Source organism: Eptatretus burgeri, chromosome 9, assembly GCF_056783735.1.
Source record: "Eptatretus burgeri isolate ZD-2024b chromosome 9, Ebu_testis_v1, whole genome shotgun sequence".
Lineage (NCBI taxonomy): Eukaryota > Metazoa > Chordata > Myxini > Myxiniformes > Myxinidae > Eptatretus > Eptatretus burgeri.
Window position 1 is genome coordinate 6,836,779 of NC_140969.1, and position 18,599 is coordinate 6,855,377.

At 45.9% G+C, this 18,599-nt stretch overlaps 1 pseudogene; it reads right to left on the reverse strand.

The window, feature by feature from the left end:
* Nucleotides 1-16,786: 16,786 nt before the first annotated feature.
* LOC147019473 (signal recognition particle RNA) lies at nt 16,787-16,927 on the reverse strand (annotated as a pseudogene).
* Between the last annotated feature and the right edge of the window lie 1,672 nt (nt 16,928-18,599).

An 18,599-nucleotide genomic window follows, 5' to 3' on the forward strand; every position in this document is an offset into this window, starting at 1 on the left:
ACGCTCTGACAATTGGCGCAGCGATCAGGGGCGAGACAAGTGGAGGAGAGGTGGGAATCGACCCTTGGTGACCAAAGAGAAAAAGCTGGCGCCAGTGACCAATTTGAATAAGGTAAGCCTTTGTGCTGGGGAGTTTAAATTAGATACTCTCTTTCTCACCCCAGGTTTCGCCCATCCCTGCCTCTGCCCTTGTCCTCACCCAATAATCGGTAAAGATAAGTGTGGGGAGAGAATTGTTTATTGTTTATCAAGGGGTAGTTAACTTAAGGTCCTGAACGGGGAGTTTGAGGGCAGAGGGCAAATGGCTGAGGCTGCCAAGTTGGACCCAAGAACAACTCCAGGAGGGGTTCAGCAATAGAAGATGGGAAACAAATTGGGAAACCGAGAGGAGAAGAACAAACCTCCTCGGGACACACCTGCTTACCAAATGTTTAAGTTACATGGAATGGTGGCAGTGGAACAAAATGATTGCTGGGTGAAATGGACACTTAAGGATGACTTACCGTGGCCAAATGGCGGGTCGTTAGACCTGCCGGTAGTGCAGAATCTGCGGGAAGAGTTGATGAGACGCTATTAACTGTCCATGAAGGAAATGCCACTAAACTGGCTGGCATTCGGAATATGGCAGGAGGAAGCAATTAAAAGATCAAGCACAGCCAAGCAAGCAACATTGGCGGGTAAAGTGCTAAAGCTTGAGGGTCAACTCGAAGGTGCGGAGTGGAAAACTAAGGATGCGGCTGCATCAGCGCCGGCACCGAGCCAAATAACAGGATATGGCTCATCAACTGCCACGGTGTCTGCAGCACCGGGGCAGGGGTACTCAAACACTGGGATAGTACCATTAACACCCCAACCCCCGGCATACCAACCGCTGGGACTATCTCAGCCAGCTACACAATATCAGCTGTTTAACCCGTCGACTGGGTGGCCATATGGGTCCATTTATCCCACGATCCCCGGTAAGGATTATGATGACATATGTGTTGGAAAGTAAAATAGCTCAGGGAGCGGTGGCCCCCGCCCCTATGTATCCCATGCGAGAAATTGTTCCAGCCACGCAAGCAATACAAGTGGTGGAAGGAGTTCAAGCTGGAGGTCCACAAGCCGCTGTCTTGGTATATCAACCGTTTAAGGAACATGAATTGAGATCGATGCGTGACCGAGTTATGGAATGTCAAAATGAACTGCAGACAGTTCGTGATTTGATTGCCCAATGGATGGTAACACACCGATGAACATACCGAGATGTTGGCATTGTATGCCAGGCGATTCTCTCACCTACAGTGTGGAGAGAGGCCAGGAGGCAAGCAGACTGGCCAGCCGAGGAGGGGGCAGAGTGGACAGAGGAGGTAAGACAGACAGCTTGAGATAGGCTGTATGATGCTATCCAACGTGCGCTGAAGCCCCCGACTTTGGATTGGAATAGAGTGTTTGCTATTCAGCAAAAGGTGGGAGAAAGAGCTGGGGAGTTTAAACATCGGCTAATACAAGGGTTCCTAGCACACGGGGGAATCCCAACAGAGGGAGAAATTCCCCAAAGGTTGTTGACTAACTTCCTAATGGAAGGCTTGTGTCCACACCTGAAAAAGCAATGAAAATATGTGATGCTCAGGTGGCAGGCCCAGACCCCTGAAGCTATATGCACTGCGGCTGACCAATGTGCAGCGAGACATGAGGAGAAGGCAGAGAAGGAAGTAAAGGTCAAGGAAGAAGTATTTCAGATGGTATTACGAGATAAGGTGAAAGAATCACTAGACCCTCCCTTTCGCCCTCGGAGACCTGCAATTTCAGATGAGGAGGAATCTGATTCGGAACAGGACGAGGGCCAACGACAATCATTTCTAGAGAGGGGAAGACCACCTCTAAGACCCCGCAAACGATCAGATTGGAGACCCCAGAAGGGATCGCAGAACAAGGGTCGAGAAGACAGAGAAAGGGGGTACTCCCCCGCCAGATGCTTGTTTTGACTGTGGAAAGAGAGGGCACTGGAGACGATATTGTCCAAGGGGAAAACAGAGATCAGGTCTCCGAGCAGGCGACGCCCCAGAAGCGGAGGATATAGAGAGCATCAGGAGGAGGCTGGCGATTGTCAGACAGGAGAGGCTGGCGCATTGCACGGGTGGATTTTGGAAGGCTTCCGCCTGGAAAGGATGTGAGTTCGGCAGAGCATACACATGAGGTCGGTGTGAAGACCGCACGAGGCAGGTGGCGCCTTTGGAAGAGGAAGGCTGGAACATTTTTGAAGCCTTCGTGTGGAAAAGCTGCTTGCGGATTGCCTGGCATACGTCTGCCCGGCTTTGAGTGACGGCGCCATTTTGCATGTGTATGTACATGCTGGTGGAGGCATCTCCATTCCAGGTTTGACGGGGATCAACTCTGGCCCAAGCTGAGTACCAGTGCACTTAAAATACGGGGAGGGGCGGGTGGGGTTCTTTTTATTTTGGCCACCCCTTTGTATTTATGTCCGTCTGTAAGGCCTCGACCGGAGGAGTTATTTATTTATCATTGTTATTACTTCCTTTTACCTTATTGTCTTGTAAATATTTCTGTATGTTCATTAAATGCAATGCTTTTGAAGAAATTGTATTCATGTAATTTTTGTGGGTTCACAGATAATCCTCCCTGTGTATCCGTTCCATTCCCAGTGCTCCTCCGCCATCCGCCATTGCCCTCCACCATGCCCTTCGAGCACGGGTTAAAATCTCTGTCAATCAATGAGTCTGCCTCCTCTTAATAAGGAAGTGCTCGGGCGTCCAGGGGCTGTCAGTGTTAACCGCCTGGCTACCACCAATTTGGGTCAGGGGGTTAACTTGGGCCGGCCACCCCTGCGACAATATACATTGATGAGCCAAAACATTATGACCACTGACAGGTGAAGTGAATAACATTGATTATCTTGTTACAATGGCACCTGTCAAGGGGTGGGATATATTCAGCAGCAAGTGAAGTCAGTTCTTGAAGTTGATGTGTTGGATGCAGGAGAAATTGGCAGGAGTAAAGACCTGAGCAACATCGACAAGGGCCAAATTGTGATGGCCAGATGACTGGGCCAGAGCATCTCTGAAACGGCAAGGCTTGTGGGGTGCTCCCAGTCAGCAGTGGTGAGTACCTACCGACAGTGGTCCGAGGAGGGACAAACCACAAACCGGCGACAGGGTGTTGGGCATCCAAGGCTCATTGATGTGCGAGGGCAACGAAGGCTATCCCGTCTGGTCCGAACTGACAGAAGGTCTACTGAGGCACAAGTCACAGAAAATTTTATTGGTGGTCACAGGAGGAATGTGTCACAATCCACAGTGCATCGCACCCTGGTGCATATGGAGCTGCATAGCCACAGACCGGTCAGAGTGCCCATGATGACCCCTATCCACCGTCAAAAGCACCTATAATGTGAACGCGAGTGTCGGAACTGGACCTTGGAGCAGTGGGAGAAGGTCGCCTGGTCCGATGAGTCCTGTTTTCTTTTAGATCACGTGGATGGCCGTGTACGTGTGCGCCATTTACCTGGGGAAGTGATGGCACCAGGATGCACTGTGGGAAGATGTCAAGCCGGTGGAGGGAGTGTGATGCGCTGGGCAATGTTCTGCTGGGAAACCCTGGGTCCGGCCATTCATGTGGACGTCAATTTGACACATGTCACCTACCTAAACATCGTTGCAGACCAGGTACACCCCTTCATGGCAATGCTATTCCCTGATGGCAGTGGCCTCTTTCAGCAGGATAATGTGCCCTGGCACACTGCAGACATTGTCCGAGAACGGTTTGAGGAACATGATGAAGTGTTCACGGTGTTGCCCTGGCCTCCAAATTCTCCAGACCTCAATCCGATTGACCATCTGTCGGATGTGATGGACCGACAAGTCCGATCCACGGTGGCTCCACCTCACAACTTACAGGACGTGAAGGATCTGCTGCTTATGTTCTGGTGCCAGATACCACAGGACACCTTCAGGGGTCTTGTGGAGCTCATGCCTCGGTGGGTTGGCACTGTTTTGGTGGCACACGGAGGACCAACAGCATATTAGGCAGGTGGTCATAATGTTTTGGCTCATCAGTGTATACACACACACACACACACACACACACACACACACACACACACACACACACACACACACACACACACACACACACACACACACACACACACACACACACACACGTGAGGTACCCATGCTACTCACAGGAAGGAGCCCAGATGCAAGCAGACATTGTGGAAATAGCGAATGCCAAACCATGAACCAAAATATTCTACACACCTGTGACACCTTCAGTCGAACATCATGCATGTTGACAGCCAGTTGGTGAAGCGCTTTGGCAAAAAAATTACTGTAGCTGACCTCAACAGAAGTAAGGTGGGAAATATTTCAATGATATCAATGGGGAAACCGCAAATACCGAATCCACAAATGTCACCGGTGGAAACCCTCACATAATTTCCCGATTCGCCTTTAAACTCAATCTCTCTATATTTTCATTCCAAGCAGCATGGATCACAAATGAATACTCTCCCATTAAAATAACAAAATACAACATTACAAACACTTGTGAAGTAAACAAAGATAAACGCCATTCTGACATGACATCCGGATTGGGAGCAGCTTTGTATGGATCGAAAGTCAAAATCATAATTGTATGGAGGTATTTATGAAACCTCCCACCCATCTTAGGACACTGGCTGGGACCCTAAAAGTTTCCACAGAAAGTTGGGCGGGGCGAGCCGCAAAACTTTGGGAGTAGTTCCGGGACAGACAGACACTCCTGCTTTATAACATGAATTCATGTTTATTCCAAAAGCATTTTTTGACCTCGAAGGAAATGGTGAAAACTCCTATTTTCGCTACATTTCTATGGTGGCAATTAAAATCATCATTATGATCCAATTGCATGAAATGTGTGCAACTTCCGTCCTATTTGAAATAGAAAGACAAAATTGCTGTCAAAATGATCAGTGTGAGAAAAGTAACACATATGTGATCTACAAATACATAAAGTCAGATACAGAGTTTTCAAAAGGAAGGGGCTCCAATATAAACCAATAATTATTTGGGAGGTAACTCTTGGAGGACTACGTGCCGACGATAAGTTACGCACAATTCATCTGTTCTCGACGTAAGAGGAGGAAGATACGTAAGAATCACGCTCCCCACCATTGATCTGTCAAATCACCAATTCCAGAGTCATTATTTGCTGTGATGATACAAATGTCCTTGTCATTCCACTGTATGACTGCAGTTGAGATGTGCTGGCTCAATAAGTCTACATGCATGCAAGTATTTCGGGAAAGATGGTCACATCAATGCTCCATACCTGTGCACACCATATCAGGAGAGTTGAGTGAGCAGGTGGAACAGAGGGGAAGACGACTGCCTTGAGCTCAAGATGTGCAAGAAAGAGTGTGCCACCATCGAACTGAGGAACATCACCCATCTGCACCGCAGTGACGAGCTCTGCAATCTACTAGATATATTGTCCATGTCTTATAATTGGTTTGTCTTGCGTAGAAGCATTTCCATGTGCACGATGTATAAACAAGGCATCAGAAACTCCATTCGACGAAGATGACGGTGATCATGATTAATACCGTATCATGCATCTCTTGACATCTATGCTTATTGAAAACGAGTCTTTAAGGTACATCAGGTAGTGACAGTCCATATGTTCAGCAATTATTTGTGGTGGGAAACTTAATCTAATGAACAATGATATGATCATTACCAGTGTGAAGACTAAATGCAGTATATTCACAATAGAACATGGTTATGATTTTATAGTGTTTGCATTCAATGAATCTGTAATAGGTGGAGCCCCTTCCTTTTGAAAATTCTGGATCTGACTTCAGGTATTTGTCGATCACACATGTTACTTTTCTCACACTGATCATTTTGACAGCAATTTCGCCTTTCTATTTCAAATAGGACGGAAGTTACACACATTTCATGCAATTGGATTATATTGATGATTTTGTCGCAATAGAAACGCAGCTAAAAGGGGAGTTTTGACCATTTTATTGAAAGTTAAAAAATGTTTTTGGAATAAATATATATATATATATATATATATATATATATATATATATATATATATATATATATATATATATATATATATATATATACATATATATATATTGTTTTGGATCCGACTAATGCATGCAACATTCAGGTCCTCAGACAGTTATTTCCATAAATGCATGTCCAGGATAGACCCATCCCCTTGTCTGGTGGGATTCCAACTTTGATGCATTGGAGAAGGGTAGAGAACAGATTCCCTTTCTTATGGGATGGCCTTTTTCTCTTTAAGACACGTTCATGTATGCGAGAGATAGCCGTTAGCACAACGGAGGCTCGTTCTACCCCCTTTCCATCAGGACACTTTGGCTTGGAGGTGGACGATTTATTTACACTTTGGACTTCCAGGACATTTGATTAATCACAACGCGGGCTTTTCCTGAGCAGTTATTCTGGCAGTCAAACACAGCTGTAGATCATTTACCTCACCCACATCTCTTTCATCGACGTTCGACATCCACCTTTGTCCATCGATGTTTGACGCCCCATTGAGCAGCTCTCTGGACGCTGGCTGGCTCTTCTTTGTGTAGGGCTGAACGGAGTGGTGATGGTTGTTGTTGACATTTTGTGAGAACTTCACGTTTTCGCTCGGTAATTCTGGCAAATGGTTGCTCTCTGCCATTTGTCCAGCACCCCAAACATGGCATCATAAGCCAGGCCTGTGTTGATTTGGGGTTGCATCTCACTCTGGTAAAGGCCCAGTCACACGTTGACGATTTAGCCAGCGTATGCCGATTTATGAAAAATTTGTCGAAAACGCTGGTACACGTCGAATACGTTATGGGTACGTTTTGTATACGTTAAGAGCACACTGAAAAACACTGCCATACGTCGTAGTACGCTGGCCTTAAACGTTGTACTTTTGGGTTTTCCTCAAATTTTTTCATGCTTGAAATTTTACGACGTATGACTCACACGTTCCGCTACGCTGGCCATAAGTTGTAGGCACGTTATGCGATCGTTGACACACGTCGAAACACGTTACTTGTAAGTTATTCATAAGTCGAAACACGTCGAGGTAATGTTTAGCGTACCCGAAACTTATTTCTAACCTATGAGTAACGTTTTGTAAGCACGCTACACGAACGTTGTTCACACTTTGCAACACGTTACTTGAAAGTACTACTACTACGACTACTACCAACATCGACATCACTAAATTCTCTCGAACTACTACTACTACTACTACTACTACTAATAACATCGACATCACTAAATTCTCTCGAACTACTACTACTACTACTACTACTACTGCTACTGACTGACATCTCAACATGGAGTCTGGAACACTGATGGGTTCCTCTTGTGAAGCCCATTTGTATATACCAATTCCCCTAAACGCTGCCAATACGCCATTATACGGTAGATGTAAGTTACAAACACGTTCAGTAAGTTCAAAGCACACTACACATAGGTTCAAAGCACGCTACTAATAGGTTCAAAGCACGTTACTCGTAGGTTAAAAATTAAGTTTCGGGTATACTAAACATTACCTCGACGTGTTTCGACTTATGAGTAACTTACAAGTAACGTGTGGCCGACGTGTGTAAACGATCGCGGAGCGTGCCGAGAACTTATGCCAGCGTATGCGGAACTTGTGAGCAATACGTCGAGTACGTCGTAAAATTTTCAGCATGCTTGAAATTTCACGACGTACTCGACGTACCACGTAATATGCCAGCGTACTTCATTGTTTTTCAGCGTGCTCCTAACGGATACACAACTTACCCATACCGTATTTGACGTGTCCCAGCGTTTTAGACACATTTTTCATAGGTCGGCATACGCTGGCTAAATCGTCAAGGTGTGACTGTGATTTTGAAACTTCCAATTTTCAGGCGGTTATGATTTAAATCGGCGAGCGGCAGGTTTTTAACAGGCTACACCACGAGTTCGTCGGCGATACGTGCAGCGCGCTATGACTAACTTAAACTATCGTTGGGCATAGGTTGTGAACGCCGACAACAGGCTAAGCATTCGTTGGTATAAGTTATCTTTAACACAACGAAACATTCTGTGCCCGTTACTAATACGTTATGCATATGACCAACACGTTATGAATACGACCAAAACTTCAAAAAAAACCTCAAAACTTCAGCGTACGCCAACGTTTTACGTGCATTTTTATACGTTGCCATTCCTGGCTAAAACGTCAAGGTGTGACAGGGCCCTAAGTAAGGAATGATCACGAGGTTGACGGTTGGTCACGTGCAACGATGCGCCAATAGGCAAGGTGGATTTGGCTGAAGTCTGCTTGAGACTCCGCCCACACTGGTCGCCTATAAAAAGGAGGGGAGGACCACTTTCCTGTGACTTGGTAAGTTTGTGACAGTTGCTCCAGTCAGTTGGTGGCTTCCTGACAGTTTTGTGACAGTTGGGTGACGGTTCCTTTCAGCTCCAGTCAGTTTATGAGTCGGTGACAGCTGGTTGCAGATCCTCACAGTGCCTTACAGCTTCATACAGCTGTCCGTTGGTTACAGATCCTGATAGCTCCTGATGGTGGGTGACGGTTTGTACCGTTCCTGCTGGTTCTGTTCGTACCTGATTATTGGCGTCCCTGGTTCCTTGGGGTGACGACGTGACGTCGATTGGTGTTTGAGCTTGTTTGCGGGTGGGTGCACAGCGAAGCAGGGCACTGGCAGCGGACTAAGGCACACTAAAACATTTTGGGACATTTTATTTGACGCACGACGACTTCTGCTTTGGTAAGCTGAGACCGGATTTCTTTCCCCCTTGAATGATCTGCTGGGTCCCCTTGTCTCGTGTTTAATCGTTAAGTAAGGCATAGTGATAAGTATCTGCTCTTTGTCTGTTTTTCTATCAATGCCTGTTTCATTCTTTATTTGTTTGAGATTATTTTGATGAATTTGAATTGACCTATTTTCACCACAAATAAATAAAAAGTTCTCCAGTGTATTTATTTTTTTCTTTATAATACATTCCTTGTTGACGTTTCAACCTGTCCGTGCTTGTCCTTGCTTTCCATTGATCCAGCATTGTCTGAACCGAGATAGACTGGTAGGTCGTTCCCAAACTAATTAACCTGTCATAGTCGGTATGCACCATCGGTAAACGCTTGGCCGCCATACTTAAGATCTAATCAAGATAAAATTGGTGCATCGCAGAGGGCACGTCCCCCATTCAGGAAACCACGTGACCTCAAGTTAAACGGCAAATTAGACGGTGGACACTGGAACTCGTGGTTAACTCATTGGCATTCGTGGTTGTCGAGCAACCCACCATACCACAAAGTTAATTGTGAGCGGTGGCCCCAGGTCCGGCTCTTCAGAGGAGAAACGAGGATTAACCCATTCAAAATACACTCGGTACCCATGGCCGTAACAATATATACAGGAAGAGCACAAAGAAATGTAAACACTCATGTGAAGTAAATTAATAAGGCATTGGGCCACCATGTGTGGTCAGGTCGGCCTGTACTGTATGCGGCGTGGCATAGAGTCTACCAGCATCTGGAATTCTGCAGGAGGGAATGCGGCACCATTCCTCCACGAGAAATTCAATCAAGTCACACCTGTTTGATAGAGGTGGAAAACACTGTCTCAGGCGTCTCAGGCGTCGTCGCTCGATTGGGTTCAGATCTGGTGACTGAGAAGGCCGTGACATGGATAACATCAGTGTCTTGCTCATCAAACCATTGGGCGACCACGCGTGCTCTGTGGATGGGGACATGGAGGGGGGGGGGGTCTCCTCTTGCAGCCATGCCAGTCATAATTACAGGAAACCAGGCCGGTGTATCATTTTTTTCCATGACCCTAAGCATGCTGAGTTGCTATAATGATACACTGGCCTGGTTTCCTATTAATTACCACGTGGGCCACACCGGTGTGGAAGCCTTTGCTTGGTGTCCCTCATTTCCCCAGATGTTTCCATTTTGTTGTCCACTTCCTGTATATCTTTCCAAAAATGCAATGTTTGTTGTTATGAAGACGATTTGGCTCCTCTGAGGAGATGCGTTCTGTTAGGTATAACTATTTTCACAGAAAAATGCAAGTTCCATCAAATTATGAATACGCAAATGAGGTAATTAGTATATGTGATGTCATAAAAGAATGAGCCCTTCCATGCTGAACAATTTGATACTGAAGTTTCTTCTGTTTTGAAAATTAATGACTCACCTAATTAACATAAAATGTTAATTAGGTGATTCAATGTTAATTTGGTGAATACCATAATTTTTATCACCCACCGCGTGGCGGAAGGGGGATATTGTTGTCACCCGGGTCGTCCGTCCGTCTGTCCGGCTGTCCGTCCGGCTGGCTGGGCGTCAATATTTATTATCCCTGCCACGTGGCGGAAGGGAGATATTGTTGTCACCCAGGTCATCCGGCCGTCCGGCTGGCTGGGCGTCAATATTTATTATCCCCTGCCACGTGGCGGAAGGGGGATATTGTTGTCACCCGGGTCGTCCGTCTGTCTGTCCGTCCGGCTGGCTGAGCGTCAACATTTATTTCAATGGCGGAGGATTATCTCTGATGGGTATATTTGAGGGTTCCCATGGAAACCATTCCGAAAACATAGCTGCCACCAATTCCCGCAACTACACCATCACTTTTCGGTCGTCCCATATAATGTACCTAAAAAAACAAACATGGTGTGATTTGTTCCACGGGGGGGGGGGGGTGAGGGGTCCCTCCTTTAATGTTGCTCATTCTAAGATTCGCCACAGCTCGATTATTTCCCAACCTCAAACATCCTTGGTCTCTGCCCAACCTCTCCAACATCTGTTTCAATATCTCTATTATTTCCTGATCCCACGTGTCTGTGGGTGACTTTCCTCTCCAAAATTGTTACAGACACTCTCATCTTACTTTATGGATATGTTCTTAACTACCTCAACTGCATGTAACACATTCAACACATAGGAAGTGGTGCTGATGAAGATGGTAGTTACACCATTCTCCACAGTTCACGTACCTCTTTTATCCCCGTACCCTACAGCCGCCAAGAGCACTGCCAGTGTCATCTTTACCTCTGCGAGAACATGTGCGTGTGTGTGTGTGTGTGTGTGTGTGTGTGTGTGTGTGTGTGTGTGTGTGTGTGTGTGTGTGTGTGTGTGTGTGTGTGTGTGTGTGTGTGTTTCCATCTCCTTGTGATAGTTGCGTCATCTGTGATGCCCCATCCACTGATGTTGACCACATGTTCAGTGATGTTATACATCTAACAAGATGGTGCAGATTTAGCTGAGTTGCCTTTTAGCTGTTTTGTCTATGTATGATTTCCAAACTGATTATAAACTGTTAGACCAGTGTTTAACATGTATAGGGTGTTGCACCATTGAATGTGTCGACCTTCAGAAGGATGTTGACCTGGGGACACGTCAGCCAGTATTAAGCTGGTAGACGTTAAAGATCCCATGCTTACCTATTGATGAAGAGCAAGCAATTGTTGCCGGCAACTAGACCAAGTTCCAAATTTCTGCTCAACTGTACAAGGGCACTGCATCAGTGGCACAGACATCATTAATAATGCAAGCAGCAGACCGAGTTTGTTATTGATTCCCAGTCCAACATCCATTCGCTAAAGACGAGTGGTACCCATTGCCACCAAGGAGACTGGAGGAGTATCCTCTGCATCTTATCATTTCATGTCATTACAGAGCACCTAAGGCCTTCTGCAAGGTCTCACCAAGTCTATTAGCTTTGCATCCCATATCTTGCCAAATGGTTAACTTCCCCTGTTGGATCTAGCTAGTTTCATGCTTTCCTGGTCATTTGCCTTGCTCCTCTTCTGCTTACCTCTCTGGGTTCCTCAGATTACAACCCTTTGAATCTTTCCATTGTCATGGTTGTCTTCCAAATGTTGCCAAGGCATTGCCACAACTGGCATTTATCAAGTTGGATTGATCCAACCCATGGTCTATTTTCTCCTTCAAACATTGGTCAACCATTTTCTGGGAAGTTGATAAATGACAACTTCTCAGGTTTCTCTCACGAGGGTCTACTTTCTGTTCTGTATCATTTCATTTATTCATGCGCCAACTCATGCCCCATCCCTGGTTCTGTGTATAGAACTGTGTGGTGAGGCAATAACGAAGCAAGCATGCTACCTTCTCCGCCTGAAAGGAACCCCCCCCCCCTCCCCACATGAAAATAGTGGTCACTTACACAAACCCAAAAATCATCACGTGTTCATCCTTAGGACAGCCAGATTCAAACACCAAGCTCATCTTACATTGGGCTCTGGCTTTCAGTCCTTTCTCCATCCTTCATGTCCTGGTGGGAACCTGTCAAGACTGTCTCAGAGAGACTTGCTCTTCATCCATTACTGCACTCATTTTGGATAAAGTTACAATTGGAAAGATCTCATGACAAGAAGGGTGAAACTGTCAGATGCCTCGATTCATCTAACATCTCAATGATAAAAGAGAGGAGAGGTGGATGCGTGGGATTGGGGGGGGGGGGAGGAGGAGGGGATACTTATTGACATAATGGTATTGAGGAATAAATGGTTTACAAGATTTATGGAAGAGCTTGTACATAAATGACGTACAGGAAAATACATCAGTGTTCTTTTACATGAATTTCAGGAACATTACCAACGGACAAGTATCGAAGTGGGAATTGATACTGGATTCACAAGCATTGTGAGTTAGCCCAAATGGTAAAATATCACAGATTGGTTAAATAATTGACAATGTGGTAGGTTGTGTTTCCATCTTGAATGATTAGACACTGTTGCAATTGAAGATGCAAAGGGAAGAAATTTTACATTGAAGAAGCTTGAGAGGTGAGTGGAACGCTCTGATGGAGGAAATCAGTAAAAAAAAAAGTGTTTCTTGGTTAAACCCAAGGCACTTTATGGGGCGTTTTTGAAGGTTTTGAGGGGGACAGTTTTTAAGGAGTGGGAAGGATGTTTCAAAGAGATGTTGAACCAGGAAGGAAGCAACAGCGAGCTGGAGATACCTTTTTATGTCGAGGAGAAACAAGATTTGGTGGAGATTACAAAGAAGGAAGTGCAGACGGCATTGAAGAAGGGAAGAGCGCCAGATATTGATGAGGTGTGTTCAGAAATGATAATTACAGCAGGAGAATTTGGAGTCAGTTGTAAGAAGAGGCTGTTGAATGTACAGTACACTACCGGTCAAAAGTTTTATAACAACCCCATTTTTCCAGTTTTTACTGAAATTTATGCAGTTCAAATCCAGTGAATAACCTGAAATGGTACAAAGCTAAGCGGTAAACTGCCAGAGGTTAAAAAAAAGTCTAGGTTCCCAAAAACTGAAAAATGATGTAAATTTCAGAGTTGTTAAAAAGGCCCTTTTCAGGGAACAAGTAATGGGTTAGCAACTGCAGCTGTTCTGCAGCAATGGAAGTAAATTAAGTCTTGAAAGTTGATGCAAACAATTCCTACAGGTATCCCAACTTTTGTTGTTTAGTTACAAACCCTCTGTCTGTATAAAAGCAGTGTTGGAACAGACTGTGTTGCTTCACACTCTGAAGCATTATTTGGACAATAATGCACTGCAGGAAGTAGTATATTGTTATTATAATGGCAAGAAAATGACAAAGAACAAAGGAAGAAAGATAGACCATTATAACCCTTAAAAGTGGAGGCCTTTCCTTTAGAGAAATTGAAGAGGAAGCCAAGGTGTCAGTGAGTACAGTTTCCTACACCATCAAAAGGCACTTGGAAACTGGAAACTCTGACAGGAAGAGGTCTGGCAGACCAAAAGCCATAACACAATCAGAAGACAAGTTTCTGAGAGTCAACAGCTTGCGCGATAGGTGGCTCACAGTACAGCAGCTTCAAGCACAGCTTAACAATGGTCAAAGTAAAGAAGTCTCAGTTTCAATTGTGAAGAGAAGACTTTGAGCTGCTGGTTTGCCAGGTCGAGTGGTTGTAAGAAAGCCATTGCTAAGATGGCAAAATAAGAAAAAGAGGTTTGCCTTGGCCATGAAGCACCGCCAGTGGACTACTGAAAACTGGAAGAAGATCTTATGAACCGCTGAATCAAAATTTGAAATCTTCGGTTCATCACGCAGGGTTTTTGTACGCAGTCAAGTAGGCGAAAGGATGGTTCCTCAGTATGTGACACCAACTGTCAAATATGGAGGAGGAAGTGTGATGATCTGGGCCTCTTTTGCTGGATCCAGAGTTGGTGACTTGCACAGACTGGCTGGCACCCTCAACCAAAAAAAGTCTAACACAGCATTTTGCAGCACCATGCAATACCCTCTGTTCTATGCCTAGTTGGTCAGGGGTTCATCCTACAGCAAGATAACGACCCAAAACATACCTCCAGGCTATGTCAGAACTACCTTAGAAGAAAAGAACAAGATGGTAGGCTTCAAATCATGGAATGGCCAGCACAGTCTCCAGACTTAAACCCCATCGAGCTGGTTTGGGATAAACTGGACAGAAGGGTGAAAGCAAGGCAACCTACAAGTGCAACACATTTGTGGGAACTTCTGCAAGTGTTGGGAAGAACTTTCCGAACAATATTTGATTTCCATTGTCGAAAGAATGTCACGAGAATGTTCGGTTGTTATATCTGCAAAAGGTGGCAACTTTGATGAGTCAAAAATCTCGATTAAATTTTGTTCAACAAAACGATTCCATGATTTGTTTTTTTATGTGCAATTGTTTGTTTGTTCGATGCTTTAATTTCAGAGTACATTGAAACATTAAACTGATTAAATTTCAGTAAAAACTGGAAAAATGGGGGTGTTCTAAAACTTTTGCCTGGGAGTGTATGTATGAGAGAGGGTTCAGTTCCAGAGGAGTGGAGGACAGGGTTAATTGTGCCGATATTGAAGGAGAAAGGAGATGTTCAAGATCTGGGGAAGTACAGGGGCATTACACTCCTTAGTTGGTTTTTTTTGAATTTCCAATGTCGGGGCTTGTTTTGGAGGTAACACACAGAATGTATAACAAGGTGAGCAGGAGACAAGAGGGGTGGGAGAGGGAAACACAAAACAGTGGGGAACAGAGACATGAGGAGATCTGTGGAAGGGAGAGGGTGGGGTGGGATACACGGGGTAAACATGATGGACACTGCAAGGACTTTCAGGTCCTTAGAGGACATGGACTTTCAGGAAGGAAAGCAGGGAATATGAAGGAGGTGGGTTTGGGGTAGATAAACGGGGGTAGAAAAGAAACGAGGTTTTGGATGGGGGAAGATAAGAGATGGTGGTGAACAGCTGTTTTGAAGACCTGGAGGGAAGAGTGGGATTGAAGAGAGTGTGGAAGTTTGTTCCAGAGGCAGGAAAAAAGAGGAATGGAAGAACGAAGGTGAGCATTGATTCTTGATTATGGTAGTTCAGCCAGAATTGGGTTGCTAGTGGACCTTGAGTGCCCTGCGAAAATATGGGGTGGACAGATAGCAGACAGCAGAGGTGGGGGGGGGGAGGGGAGGCGAGGCCAGAAAGAAGATGGTAGAAGACAGAAAGACCGCCGACCTGCCTGCAGTGAGAAAGTGAGAGACCCAAAGACTCAGCCTCATCGTGGGAGATACCAATGATCCGAAAAGCCTTGGTTTCCACAGTGTGAAGCCAAGAAAGGTAAGAGGCAGGAGCACCAGCTCCAGAGGGGAGAGCAGCACTCAATCAGGCTATGGTTGAAAGCTTTGTACATGGTCAGGAGCTTAGGTGTGCCAAGGAAGGACTTTGCACGACATAGGATGCTGAGTGGCTGACTGGCTTTGGAGGTCAGCTTGGAGATGTGGCTTTCCCAGGAAAGATCATGGCAGAAAGTGAGGCCCAAAAGTTTCAATGGAAGGACTTCTTCAAGATGATTGTTGAGAAAGTAGATTAGGGGGGGGGGTCGGTCATTTCTGCCGATCTCTGCAGAGAGTGAAGAGGCTGCTGCTTGCCGATCTGAGGGATTACAGATGGTGCAGCAGAGGGTGGAGTCATCAGCAATGAGATAAATAGGAGAATATCATGGAGGTGCTGGAGAGGATTTTGGATCGGAGGATAAGGAGAGTGTGGAGATGGAGATCGGAGAAGAGTAGCAGGGGTTTACATAGAGTAGGAGGACGATAGATGGAATGGCTTCGACACTGTCCCGAGAGGGATGGTGATGGCGACACTGAGATGGATGGGAGTGCCGGAAGCAGAGGTTAGGTTGGTCGAAGAGATGTACAAGGGAACGAAGGGAAGAGTTTTGTTTGGTCCTCGGATATCTGAAGAGTTCAGTGTGAACATCGGTTTGAGGCAGGGAAGCTCTCTCAGCCCACTCATGTTTATTATGTTGATGGAGCTGGTAAGCAGGAAGGTGAGCTTGAGGGGTAGTATGGGGAGGATGCTGTACACGGATGATCTGGCTGTTGTGGTGGAGAGTGGGTGGGAGATGCAGGAAGTACTGGTGGAGTGGAAGAAGACATTTGAGAAGCATGGGTTGAAGAGAGTTTGGCGAATACTGAGGTCATGTGAGTCATTGAGTAGAGCAAAGAAATTAATATCAGTTTAGAGGAGTAGGAGATCAGATGGGGAAATAGGTTTGAGTATCTGGGAGGAACAGTGACCTGGATGGTAAGTCTGAGGCAGAGGTGAGGAGGATTCAGGTGGGTGTGAATGCATGAAGAAGGTTGGAGGGAGTAATGTGAGACAGAAATGTGTTGTTCGTCTTTCGGCTGCTCCCGTTAGGGGTCGCCACAGCGGATCATCCGTTATGATCCGCATACTGATTTGGCAGAGGTTTTACGCCGGATGCCCTTCCTGACGCAACCCTGGTCGCCTGTTACGACACAGGGATATGGATTGGGTTTCGCCATGATTCCGGGCTGCCCTACACCCTCTCATAGCACGGCCCAGTGCAGAGCTCCCGTCCTCAAGCGATCCTCCAACCCGAGCCTCCGAGTAGCCGGATTACAGGCGCACGCCACTACGCCCGGTTAATGTGAGACAGAAATAAATCAAGAAAATCGAAAGGAAGATTCTAATGTTGTGTCTCATGCTGGCCTACTGTTGCAGTCTGGATATGGTGGCACTGACAGTGTGACAACAACAGAAACTGCAGGTTTGTGAGAACAATTTGGTCAGGAGGATTACAGGAGTGAAGAGGGTGGATGGAAGGAGGATGGGTTGAACTGAGGGAGAAGATTGGTGTGCAGATGAGCTTGACGGGGGGGATTGTTGAAATTCCAGCCTGGTGTTGGCTTAGTGGTTAGGGTGGCGGCTTAGGGTCCCAGGGTCCTGAGTTCAAGCCTTGTTGGCCACTGAATTAAAAATACAACAGGAGGTTGACTCAACCTGTCATCCTTCTGAGGTCAGCAAAATGAGCACACGTGTACTGGTAAGGGGGACACTGCATCAGAGAGAGAAAGAGAGAAAGAGAGAAAGAGAGAAAGAGAGAAAGAAAATTCTGGCTGAGATGGGCACTTTGTGCGGATGGGGGAACAGAGAATGGCAAAAAGAGCGGATTGACTGAGAAAGCAAGGTAGGAAGAAAAGAGGAAGACCACGGTTGAGATGGAAGGATTGTATGAGGAGGGCTATCAGTAAGGTAGGGGTGGTTGGAGAATGGAGACAGTTGGCTGAGGACAGAGGGAAGTGGAGTATTATTGTGGTCAAAGCAGGGGAGAAGCTTGGTGCCATCGGACCACCCCTTTTTAAAGGAAGAGGAAAATGAAAAAAAGAAGGGGCCACTATATGAATGCATTGGATGAAGTGGTTTTAGGAACTGTCTTATTTAGTTTTATAAACTTTCTTCTGAGTAAGGCTGTCCTAGAGGTTTGGGGACTCACCCCTGAACTATCTTGCCGAGATTTGAATCCTGACCAATGTATTAACTGTCATCCTTGTGTTTCACGTCAATGTGGAAACCATCCCTTGGATGGGGATGGACATTAAACTGGGTGACTTATCTGCTAGCATTAGTTGTTGGATATTACAGATTGCACAGTGATCTTCGCTGAGGGTAGGTATGCATGGAATAATCTCCCTGAAGCAGTGGTGGCAGCTGAAATGGTGGAAGGGTTTAAACTGTATTTGAAGAGATACCTGGAGGCATTGAGGGTAGAGAGCTTCATGGATATTGGCGAAATGTGCGGGCATGGTGGACTGGTTGGCCTCCTCTTGTGTCGGATTTCCTTGTATAAATCCTTATATAAAACCTTGAACAAACTCCAAGTTCCTCTCCTGACTGACTGCTGGGAAGGCAATGGCAAACATCCCCCACTACCCCCATTTCCCCCAAAGCATCGCCCTTCCTCATGAACTGCTCGGACCGCCATATGTTGCATGCCATAGCCTCGGGCAAGTGCCGGATTTGCAGAACCACAACAATGACATAACTATAGGCAATAACATAATTAAACAGAAACATATTGTCGTGTCCAGGGGTTTAACCCCTACCTGGACGGATGGTGAAACAGTTCTCCCTTGCTGGCCCACAGCCGAGACTCCTAGAGATTAATGTGCGCGCGGGAAAGAAATGGTGGTAAAGGACGGAGGCACACGCTTCTCACCCAACCCACAACACACAACAGCTGCATGGACACAAGCAAATTAAATTAAATTAAATGGATAATTTAATGGCAGTAATCAAATATGTACAATGACAATAC